We start from the raw sequence: 10,837 nt of genomic DNA, 5'->3' as shown, positions 1-10,837 counted from the left end.
TGTGTGTGTGTGTGTGTGTGTGTGTGTGTGTGTGTGTGTGTGTGTGTATGTTAAATGTCTGAGGCCGGATCTGAACTCAGGTCCTTCTGACTCCGGGGCTGGCTCTCTACTCACTGTGCCACCTAGCCCCACCTTCTTCATCCTTTCTTTTCTTTCATTTGAGAAACCAAAGGATCTCTGGAGTTCCTAGCCCTAACGGAGACAGTTGTCTACAATCAAGGACTACATAATTCAGCCCTAGACACAGGAAGTTTGAAAGGTGAATTGAATGTCTGAGCGCTCTACTTACAAATACTCTACAGAGTATTTGTTCTGTTTTCTACAAGGCCTTGGCCACTGGAGGCAGAGGATCTCCTTTTGGAGTGAAACATCACAGAGTTTTGATAGCTTTTTCTCTTTATGGAGAGGAGTGGGTGAATATTTCACCTTGTCTGGTATTGCATGTGAGAAAGGCTTTCTTATTAAAAGTCCTAAAACTCTGGGCTGTAGGGCAAAAAGAGATGGTAGAGCCTGTCCTTCCCTCTTATGAATCAGAGGTGGCACCTCAGCTGAGGATTTACAGTGAGATGGAGAAGGTCCTAGTAGCTTGGTTTCATGAAAACCAAAGAATTCTCCTAGGCAGAGGCAGCCAGGAGAGCAGCAAGCAGCGAGAACACACCTGACAAAGGTCAGAGGGGAAGAGTCCCAGTGGGAGGGAGCAGCATGAAGACACACCTGAAGACATCAGTTTCATGCATGTTTCCTGGTCACATGTGGTCTTGCCATGAGTGCCCCTCCTTGGGTATACTTTGTCATATACATTCCTTACATGTCTGCCACTTCAGACATGCATCACGTGCATTCATGCTCCCCTACCTGAGTGCCCTTCTACTTGTACCTTCAAGCTATATTTACTCTTCCTGTTGAGAATAGGTGTATTTGCAGAGGGAGCTTGCACCAGTTTACTGGAGAAGCATGCTTTTGCTACTTTTGTTAGGCTATTTTGTGAAATAGCTTTACTTTGAACCAGTTGTATTCCCAGTTGTATACCTATAAAAGTAAGCATATCACTGAGGTGATTATGTGAGCTAAGACTTTGTATCAGTGGAGATTTATAGAGTATCTTAAACTCAGGGCAGCTTTTGGAGGGACCCTATGTGCCAGAAGAGATTGCACCAGGTCCTCCACTACAAACATACTCAGGTTTCTATAATCCTAAAAAAAACCCATTCCTTAATCCCATCCTACTGCCATATTTATCCTGTCTACTTTCTTCCTTACATCTTAAGTATCTATTGTGTATGGGGCAGCTAGGTGGTGCAGTAGAGTGCCAGGCCCGAAGTCAGGAAACTCATCTTTGTGAGTTAAAATATGGCTTCAGACACTTACTAGCTGTGTGATCCTGGGCAAGTTGCTTAACCCTGTTTGCCTCAGTTTCCTCCTATAAAATGAGCTGGAAAAGGCAAACTACTCCTGTATCCCTACCAAGAAAACCCCAGATGGGGTCACAAAGAGTTGCATGACAACAATGACAATATCTATTATGTGCCCAGTGGTCTGTCAGAAGCCATAAAGGAAACAAAGAATAATAATGCATATAATTCATTTTTTTTTTTGCCTTTTGGAGGGCAGTTGGGGTTAAGTAACTTGCCCAAGGTTACATGGCTAGTTTTTTTTTTTGTGTGGGTGTTAAGTGTCTGAGGCTGGAACCTAACTCGGGTTCTCCTGACTCTGGGGCCAGCACTTTACTCACTGTGCCACCTAGCCGCCCCATGCATACAATTCCTAACCTCTGAGTTTTTAACTTTTCAAAGCACTTCCATATCTATAATAATTTATAAGAGATCTGTATAGTAGCTAGAGCGTGCATTATGACACACATTTTATTTTTTCCACTTAATAGTATTTTATTTTTTCCAATTATATGTAAAGATAATTTTCAACATTCACTTTTATAAGATTTTGAATTCTAGATTTTTCTCCCTTCCTTCTTTCCCTCCTTCCTCCCCAAAGACAGCAGGCAATCTGATAAAGGTTATATATGTGCAATAATATTAACCGTATTTCCATATTAGTCATGTTGTGAAAGAAGAATCAGAACAAAAGGGAAAAACCACAAGAAGGAAAAAACAACAACAAAAGTGAAAATAGTTTGCTTGGATCTGTATTCAGATGCCACAGGTCTTTCTCTGAATGTGGATAGCATTTTCTATCATGTGTCTTTTGGAATTGTCTTGGGTCATTGCATTGCTGTGAAGATCCAAGTCTATCACAGTCGATCATCTCACAGTCTTGCTGTTATTGTGTACAATGTTGTCTTGGTTCTGCTCGTTTCACTCAGCATCAGTTCATGTAAGTCTTTCCAAGTTTTTATGACATACATGTTAAAGATGACTGCTATAAAGTAGGATGAGAACCTGGTTATTCTAACTCCCTAATACCTCTGATCATGGGGTTGTGAGCCCTGGAGGAACTTGAGGTCTGGTTGGGAAGGTATAACACTTTGACAAAAGCAATAGCAAGAACAACAAAAGGCAGTGTTTAATTATTGAGATACAGAATTGTGTGGAACAAATAAACTTGATGTAAGGATTCAGAACAGTGAGGGATTGTAAGGGTTAGAACAGATGTGCTCATGGAGCTCCAGGGAAGAAGGGCCCTTGAGTTAGGCCTTGGAGGATGAGTAGAATTTAAATAGGTGGAGAAGGTGGGATAGTTCAGGTGGAGTGGATAGCCTGGTAAAGCAAAGGCTCTAAGTTGAGAATGAATAATGATTGAATGGGAAGGGACTGGGGGTGGGCATTCTAGACCTCACTGGAATGAAGGTTTCCTGCCAGGGAGCAGTGGAAAATGAGATAAAAAGAGACACGTCGGAGAGTCTTTAATGCCAGAGTGGGAAGTTTGGACTTAAACTGATAGGTATTAGGCCAAAAGGGTAGGCTCTTGAACAGGGGAGGGATTTTGTGAAATCAGTGTTTAAAGAGGATTAGTTTGGGTGATTAAAGGGAGTCAGAACAACTAACCCTCCATGTAGCAATTCAGGGGAGGTGGTGAGATTTATGGGAATAGAAAGAGAGATATAAGAGATATTTTAGGAAAAGAACGAATAAGGTGGGATTGATAGCTGTAAGTAATGAAGGCCATAGTAAAGATGACTTAGAGCGTTTGAGTCCATTGAAATCCAAGAAGAATGAGAAAGGAGGTGCTAGGTCTAGATTACTATCATACCACAGTTTCCATTAGTGATTAATGATTCATTTATTTGCCTTGTCAATTGCCCTATCCCTCCCATCCTATTTTAAAAATGAAAATAGGTTTGGGAGGGGCAACAATTTGAGTTTCCAAATTGTCTTTCATGCCTTAGTTTGAATTAATTTGGTAAACATTTTCTTTAGGAAAAGAACGAAAGGAATCTTGACTTTGGAGGACTGATGATGAGCAAACTTCCTGCTAAAGTGCTCAAATGAGATAATGGATGTAAAATATTTTGCAAACATTAAAAGGCCAGTTATTACTGTTATTATTATTATTAGTCTACAGATACCAGACTGGGGCCTGGAGATAACTTCATTCTCTGAACCTTCTAATGCACTCTTGCTGAGATCAAGCAATGTTTATAGGACAATTCAAGGGTGTGCTGGTAAAGACTTAACAACCTGATTTTTGAGAAAAAAAAATGTGTGCACAAACATTTTTAATGTTAATCTCAAACATTAAAACTTTATCAAGTCTAGACAGTTAACAGAACAATAAATCAACCCCTGATTTGTAGATTTTGGATAGAGGTATAAATGCTTACAATGAAAATTTAACAATGAACTTGCAAACTGGCTCTACCATACTCTGGCTGGGTCTCTTGGAAGAGAGATGGTGGACTACAGGTATGGCATTAGGCATGTATTTTCAGACATGGCCAATGTGTGGATTTGTTTGACTTGGCTGTATTTATTTGTTATAAGGGAAGGCTTTATGATGGTGAGAATTTATTGGGAAATGGCAGTGTTGTTCAAAAAAAGAGCTTCGATAAAGCATTTAAAAAGGAAACAAGAAAGACTGGACAGTATGAGAGCACCAGGCACCTAGGAGAGAAGGGCCCAAGGGATCACTGAGGGGGAGGAAAGGACATACAAAAGAGAAGCTGGAGATGTCAAGACTAATGCTGCTAATTTCACATTTTTGCTTAAGGTTTGTCCTGAATAAAATGATCAGTCTGATTCTGGATCTGTTGAAACTGAAGGGTCAAGGGTCCATTTATAAAGCAATTATAAAGCATTCTTGACTGGAGTTCTGTTTAGCTTCGGGAACCATTCAGGGTGTTCAGTCCTGAACCACCAACTGCTTATTCGTCATCTTCTACCAGATGTCTTATAAGTATATTAAATTCAACTTGTCCAAAACTGAACTCATTCTCTTTCTCTCCAAACCCTTCCCTCTTCCTAACTTACCTATTTTTGTTGAGGCCATTGCCATCCTTCTAGTTAGAAACCTTCTAGTTATCCTGATGCTTCTTTCTTCTTCAGCCCCCTCACAGTCAATCAGTTTACAATTGATTTTCTCCACAATATATTTTACATCCATCCCCTTCTCTCCACTCATAAAACCTTCCCTGTTTCAGACTCTCATGACCACCCATCTAGACTATTATAATAGCTTCCTAATTGTTCTGACTCCACTCTCCATTCTATTTTTCACATGTTACTCCTTAGCTCAAGAAGTTCAAGAGGCTCCATCTTGCCTTTGTGTTAAAATAAAGCCCTTCACATCTGACCCAAGGCTGCCTTTCTAGACCTATGGCACATTACTCTCCTTCATTAATATTATACAGGCATCCTTTGTTTTATTGTGCTTTGCTTTATTGCATTTTGCAGATAGTGTGGTTTTCTTATCTTTTCTTTCTTTCTCTTTTTTTTATTAACAAGTTGAAGTTTTGTGGCAACCCCACATCAAGCAAGTCTATTGGCACCATTTTTTCCGACAACGTGTGCTTACATTGTGCCTCTGTGTCACATTTTGGCAATTCTTACAATATTTTAAATTTTGTCATCATTATTATATCTGTTATGGTGATGTGTGATCATGGATCTTTAATGTTGCTATTGTAATTGTTTTGGGATGCCATGAACCAAGCCTATATAAGATGGTGAACTTAATAGATGAATGCTGTATGTGTTCTTACTGCTCCACCCACCAGCTGTTCCTTATCTCTCTCCCTCAATTGGCTTCCCTGTTCCCTGAATCACAACTACACTGAAATTAGGCCAGTTAATAGCCCAGCAGTGGCTTCTAAGTGTTCAAATGACAGGAAGAATCAATTAATGCAGCAAACTTCATTGTTGTCATATTTTAAGAAATTGCCACAACCACCCCACCCTTTAGCAACCACCACCCTGATCAGTCAGCTGCTGTCAATGTGAAGGCAAGACCTTCCACAAGCAAGAAGATTACTTATTGCTGAACAAAATGGTTAGCATTTTTTAAAATAATAAAGTATTTTAAAGTAAGGTATGTACATTGTTTTTTTAGATATAATACTATTGCACACTTAATAGATTACAGTATTGTGTAACATAACTTTTATATGTACTAGGAAACCAAAAAATTTGTGTGACTTGCTTTATGGTGATACTTTATTGCGGAGGACTGCAACTGAACCCACAATATCTCCTGTATACGGTTCAGCCAATTAACCCTTCTAGCCAATCCCTATCCATGACATTCCATCTCCTGCCTCTTTTGGCCTTTGCACTCATGCCTGGAAGGCACTCTCTCCTCACCTATGCCTCTTAGAGTCCCTGGCTTCCCTACAAACTCAGGTAAAGTGTCGCCATCTCCTATAGGAAATCTAGCCTGACAGCCCCACTTGTCAGTACCCTTCCCTGACAAATTACTTTGTATAAATTTTTCATGTAAATACTGTTTTTCCCAGTAGAATGAAAACTCCTTGAAATACAGGTACTGTAGTTTTGGTCTTTGCTTTCCTAATGCCCAGCATAGAGCCTAGCATACAGCAGACATTTAATACGTGATTGTGGAATTGAACCTAGGACTCTAATTCCTCTGAGAAGAAATAAATTCTCTTATGGTACAATGGTTAAGTTTTTCAATATATGAGTGAAAAATAAAGATCAGGGCTCTATAGTGTTTTCCGGTATTTATTATCTGGTGGCTCTCCCTCATTCTGAAAGACTCGGAAATATTTTAGTTATTTGTCAGACTAGTACATTGTTTTGGCACAGAGGGGATGTGTTTCCTAGTTAGACATAAAAGTAATGTCAACCACTGAAACACATATAGGAATTTAGAATGGAAAATGACATCATCTAAAGAGAAAAATTTTGGGAAAATCTGGATCAGTAGAAGTTTCTGTCTCAGTTGAATTGTTTGGGTTTCTATATCTACTCCCCTAGGGTCATCTTCAGTAATCTCCAAACTCAAACATCAGGTCCCAAACATGGGGCTAAATACCTTTTTTAAGATAATAATAGCTAACATCTGTGTAGCACTTACTATGTTCCAGGAATTGTGTGAAACACTTTACAATTATAATCTCATTTGATCCTTGAAACAACCTTGGGAGATAAGTGCTGTTATTATCTCTATTTTACAGATGAGGAAATTGAGGCAAACAGAGGTTATTTGTCCAGCAAACAGCTAATGTCTGAGACTGGATTTGAACTGACATCTTCCTGAATCTCAGCCCAGCACTTTGTGCCACTTAAGCTGCTGTGTGCGGCCTAGCTAGAACTGCAGTGATGGAACCTTGCCATTCTGAAACAACAAGATGACACCCACAAGTGTATGATAGATTTCTGTAGCCACCTCTTCCCACACTGATTGATCCTGGACTGAACAGAAACTCCTGCTGCTAGAAAGGGAAACCTGGGAGTCTCAAGACCCATAAGGATTTAATGATGAAGCCATTCTTGCATTGTCCTCTGGAGTCATGAAGACTTGGGTTGCTTTGGAAGAGTTTGGTTGGGGATGGACTAGGTATGGGAATGGGGAAGCACTTGTTTCCATCAAATCTAGAGAGTCTTGACTATCCTGCAGAACATTTCAAGGACCTAATGTGCTTCTTTCTTCTTGATAGTTCAATTTTCCACCTTAAGTGATATTTTTTTTTCCATAGGGGGTTATAGCAAAAGGCACACTGACCTATGAGTCAGGAAAGATGGGTTCTGCTCCAGATTCTGCCACTAACTAGCTTTGCTACTTTCAGAAAATTTACCTCTCTGTACCTCAGTTTCCTTTTCTGTAAAATGAGGGGACTGGGCTTGATAATCTTAATCTCTGATGTCCCTTCCAGCTCTAAATCCTATGATTTTATGGCCTCTTTGACACTGTTGATTCATCTATGAATTCAGAGATTTGGACTAGAGTATGCCTAAGGTCCTTTCTCCATTTAACATTCTATGAATCTAAGACCTTCATTCCTGTTCTAGTGCTTCCAGAAAAGAGGAGGAAAAATAGTGTTTCCTAGGTATCCCCAGGAGTTTGGCAGGACAGCGAGTAGGACAAGACGCACGAAGGAACAGATAGCCAACAGCAAGTTCAGGGGAGCATGTAGGTGACTGAGTCCTCTGTATCTGAACACACAATTCATGGACTCTTGTGACTCTGGTATCTCCAGCTCAGTGTGTTGCCACACACACCCTCCCACTGATACCACGAAGTATTGAGTGGTTCCCTACCTTCTACCAGATGTCTTCCTTCCAGCTTCCAGGTGTGTCTTCAGAGACTCTTACCTTCCTCTTGGCTTCTACACAAGTAATGGACTGACTTCTCTGGAAAACCTAAGTATGCCTAGTGAAGTGGGAGGAGAAAATAATTAGACCAATTGAAGAGTCTCTAGTCCAATCCTTCCACCTCTTTAAGGAGAAATAACTAAAGGAAAGCCAATGCCATGAGAGAAAGAAATATCTTAAAGGATGTGGAGTATTTCTTTTTGTAAAAAAATTCTCTTGTACAAATTATTGGACTGACATACAGATCCAGGTGTGAGAGACCTCAAAGGTGACTAATCCAATCTTATTTGAGGAACTTACTATTTCCCATGGCAGCCCATTCTGTTCCAGCTTGCTTTAACTTCTAAGATGTTTATCTTCATGCTTCATGAAAAATGTCTCCCTAATTTTTCCCTTTAGAGCTAAATAGAGCAAATTTAATACCTCCTCCACATAATAGAAATTATATCCCTCTCTCCATATCTCAGTCTTTGTGGGTAGCTAGGATAGTGAAGAATTGAGGATGGTATTGAAGTTGTGAATTTGGGGGATTGAAAGGCCATCTGGAATGGGATGGTTTGGGAGGAGGGGTAAGAAAGGGAAAGGAAAAAGGATTTATTAAGCACCTATTATATATCAGACACTGTGCTAAATGCTTTACAAATATCTCATTTGATTAGTTTAGGGGAGAAATATGAGATTTGTTTTAGACAAGATAAATTGATAATTTATTCCATGGTCATCAGTAGAGAATGTATAAAGAGGAGAGAAGGGGATCTAGGACAAAACATTAAAGTATATTCACAGGAAGGAGGTATGAAATGGAAGATAATCAGGGGAAAGAGACTGAGAAGAAGTCAGACATGTCTGATGAGAAGCAAGGTAGGGCAATATGAAAGCTCAGAAAGCAGAGAGTGGCTAGGAGGAGAGGGTGGTAATCAGTGTGAAGTACTGCAGAGAGGTTAAAAATGAACAGAGAAAAGACCTTCATTAGATTTGATAAATGATGTATATGAATGCCAGAAGAACTGATGGAAGGGATGAAAGAGAAACCTGGGAAGATTTGTATGAAGTGACACAAAACAAACAGGAGAACAATTTTTACAGTGATAACAATATTGATGTTTATTTGATATGTTATTTTTTCCTCAATTACATGAAAAAACAATTTTTAACATTTGCTTTAAAAAAATTTCTAGTTTCAAATTTTCTCCCTCCCATCCTTCATCACTGAGAAGGCAAGAAATTTGATATAGGTTATCCATGTGCAGTCATGCAAAATGAATTTCCATCTTAGTTATGTACAGTGATAACAATATTGAAGATAAACAACTTTGGAATGACTTAAGCTCTCAGATCAGAGACCAACTATGATTCCAGGGGACTGATGATGAAGAATGCTACCCATATCCAATCAAAGGGGTTATCGACTCATGATGCAGAATGAGACGTGCTTTTGGACATATCTAATTGGGAATTTGTTTTGCTTAATAATGAATATTTGTTATAACGGTTTTGTTTTTCTTTTTTTTCCAATTCTTGTTTGGAGGAGATACGAAGGAGAGAAAAGCAATAGTAAAATTAAATATAATATAAGTAAATATAATAGCGAAAGTAAAATTAATTAAAAAAAGAAAAAGGAGAGATCATCAGTAACTTTGGAGAAAGAAATTTTAGTTAAGTGATAAGGTTAGAAGCCAGATTGCGAAGTGTGTGAGAAGAGAGGAAGAGAAGGTTTCAAATATAGTTTTTTCTAGCTGTCACTTGAAGTCAGTTAATAATCATTTATTAATCACCTAGGACACTCATTCAAAGGATGTTTATTGAGTCCACTTGCATGTGCAAATTACATGCATACCTCTAGACTAACATAAATTCAGAAATTTTGAGGCCATATAGAGACTTAGAACAGGCGCTATATCTGCTTCTACTCAGTTTGTAGGAGCTGTCTAAAAAAAGGAAAAGTTTTCTAAGTAGGCCTCAATGCAGTGAAAACATGTTTAAAGACAGAGTAATTTAGGAATGAGGTGTTGAATTTACTAAAGTTCTGATGCCATATTTCATCTGTTATAGTTCTTCCCACTATTTAAGGACATTGGCTATAGGTAGATAAAGCTAATTCCTTTCCGTCAGGCCAACCTTGTTTTCTGAAAAAGAAGTATAACCTTCAGGGTCTTTATAGAGGCCAGCAGGGTCTGTGCTCTCCTTATTCCACTAACTTGACTTAGGCCAACATACCTTCTTTAGATTTACAATTAGGTTTAGATTAGATTTGTGAGCAAACCAAGAACTTCAGGATATTAATAAGGGGTCTCATTGTCTAAAGAAGGTATATATGGTAAGTTGAGTACATTGTCAGGTTCTAAAATAAATTCCTAAAAGTTTAATCCTTCACACTCAAAGGAAAATCCTTCAAAATTATCAGAGAAAGTTGACCTTCTTTAAAAAAAAACAAATAAGAAAAAAACCCCACAAACAAATTTGAAGGTTTGTGGAGGGTTCATTTTTAGTATAAGAGAGAAGAGAAAGGAACCAGTAGCAAAAAGACCTGGGTTCAAATCCTGGCTTTGTTTAAATTAACTATGTCACTTAGGATGATTTACCACCTCCCAATCCTGTGCTCTCCTCCTCCAGTTTCCTGCACTTTGCTTTGCATGCAGTGGGGGGGCCTAGTAAATATTTAATAAAGAATGAGTTGAACTGGACTTCCTTATGTGTAAAAAATGAGGCAGTTAAAGATGAGAGCAAACATAGATTTAGCACTGAAATGATTATAGGATAAAGTTGGAAGGAACATTATCAGTCTTCTGGTCCAACCCTCTTATTTTATAGATGAAAAAAACTGAAATCCAAAAATGGTAAGTGATTTTTTTTTGAATTCTCTAGATGAGCCCTGGGATTTCTTCCTTCCTTCCTTCCTTCCTTCCTTCCTTCCTTCCTTCCTTCCTTCCTTCCTTCCTTCCTTCCTTCCTTCCTTCCTTCCTTCCTTCCTTTCTTCCTTCCTTCCTTCCTTCCTTCCTTCCTTCCTTCCTTCCTTCCTTCCTTTCTTTCTTTCTTTCTTTCTTTCTTTCTTTCTTTCTTTCTTTCTTTCTTTCTTTCTTTCTTTCTTTCTTTCTTTCTTTCTTTCTTTCCTT

At 38.7% G+C, this 10,837-nt stretch overlaps 1 protein-coding gene across 5 annotated transcripts in view; it reads right to left on the bottom strand.

Annotated features, from left to right (window-relative positions):
- The window catches only part of LOC138155257 (interleukin-18-like), a 376,645-nt gene that overhangs the window by 21,355 nt on the left and 344,453 nt on the right, over positions 1–10,837 (bottom strand). For 2 of the 5 annotated variants that reach the window (XM_069080391.1, XM_069080394.1), the window contains exon 2: positions 7,671–7,748. The gene's annotated coding sequence lies outside the window, so the exon portion shown is untranslated. Of the gene's footprint in view, positions 1–7,670; positions 7,766–10,837 lie in introns of those variants that run through there. The other 3 variants (XM_069080392.1, XM_069080395.1, XM_069080393.1) reach the window with 3 other exon arrangements.

This window comes from Petaurus breviceps, unplaced genomic scaffold (assembly GCF_028583685.1).
Source record: "Petaurus breviceps papuanus isolate PSGF00001 unplaced genomic scaffold, PetGlider_PUasm1.0 91133, whole genome shotgun sequence".
NCBI lineage: Eukaryota > Metazoa > Chordata > Mammalia > Diprotodontia > Petauridae > Petaurus > Petaurus breviceps.
Note: the sequence above shows the minus strand (reverse complement) of the source record. Positions and strands in the feature narration are given on the sequence as shown.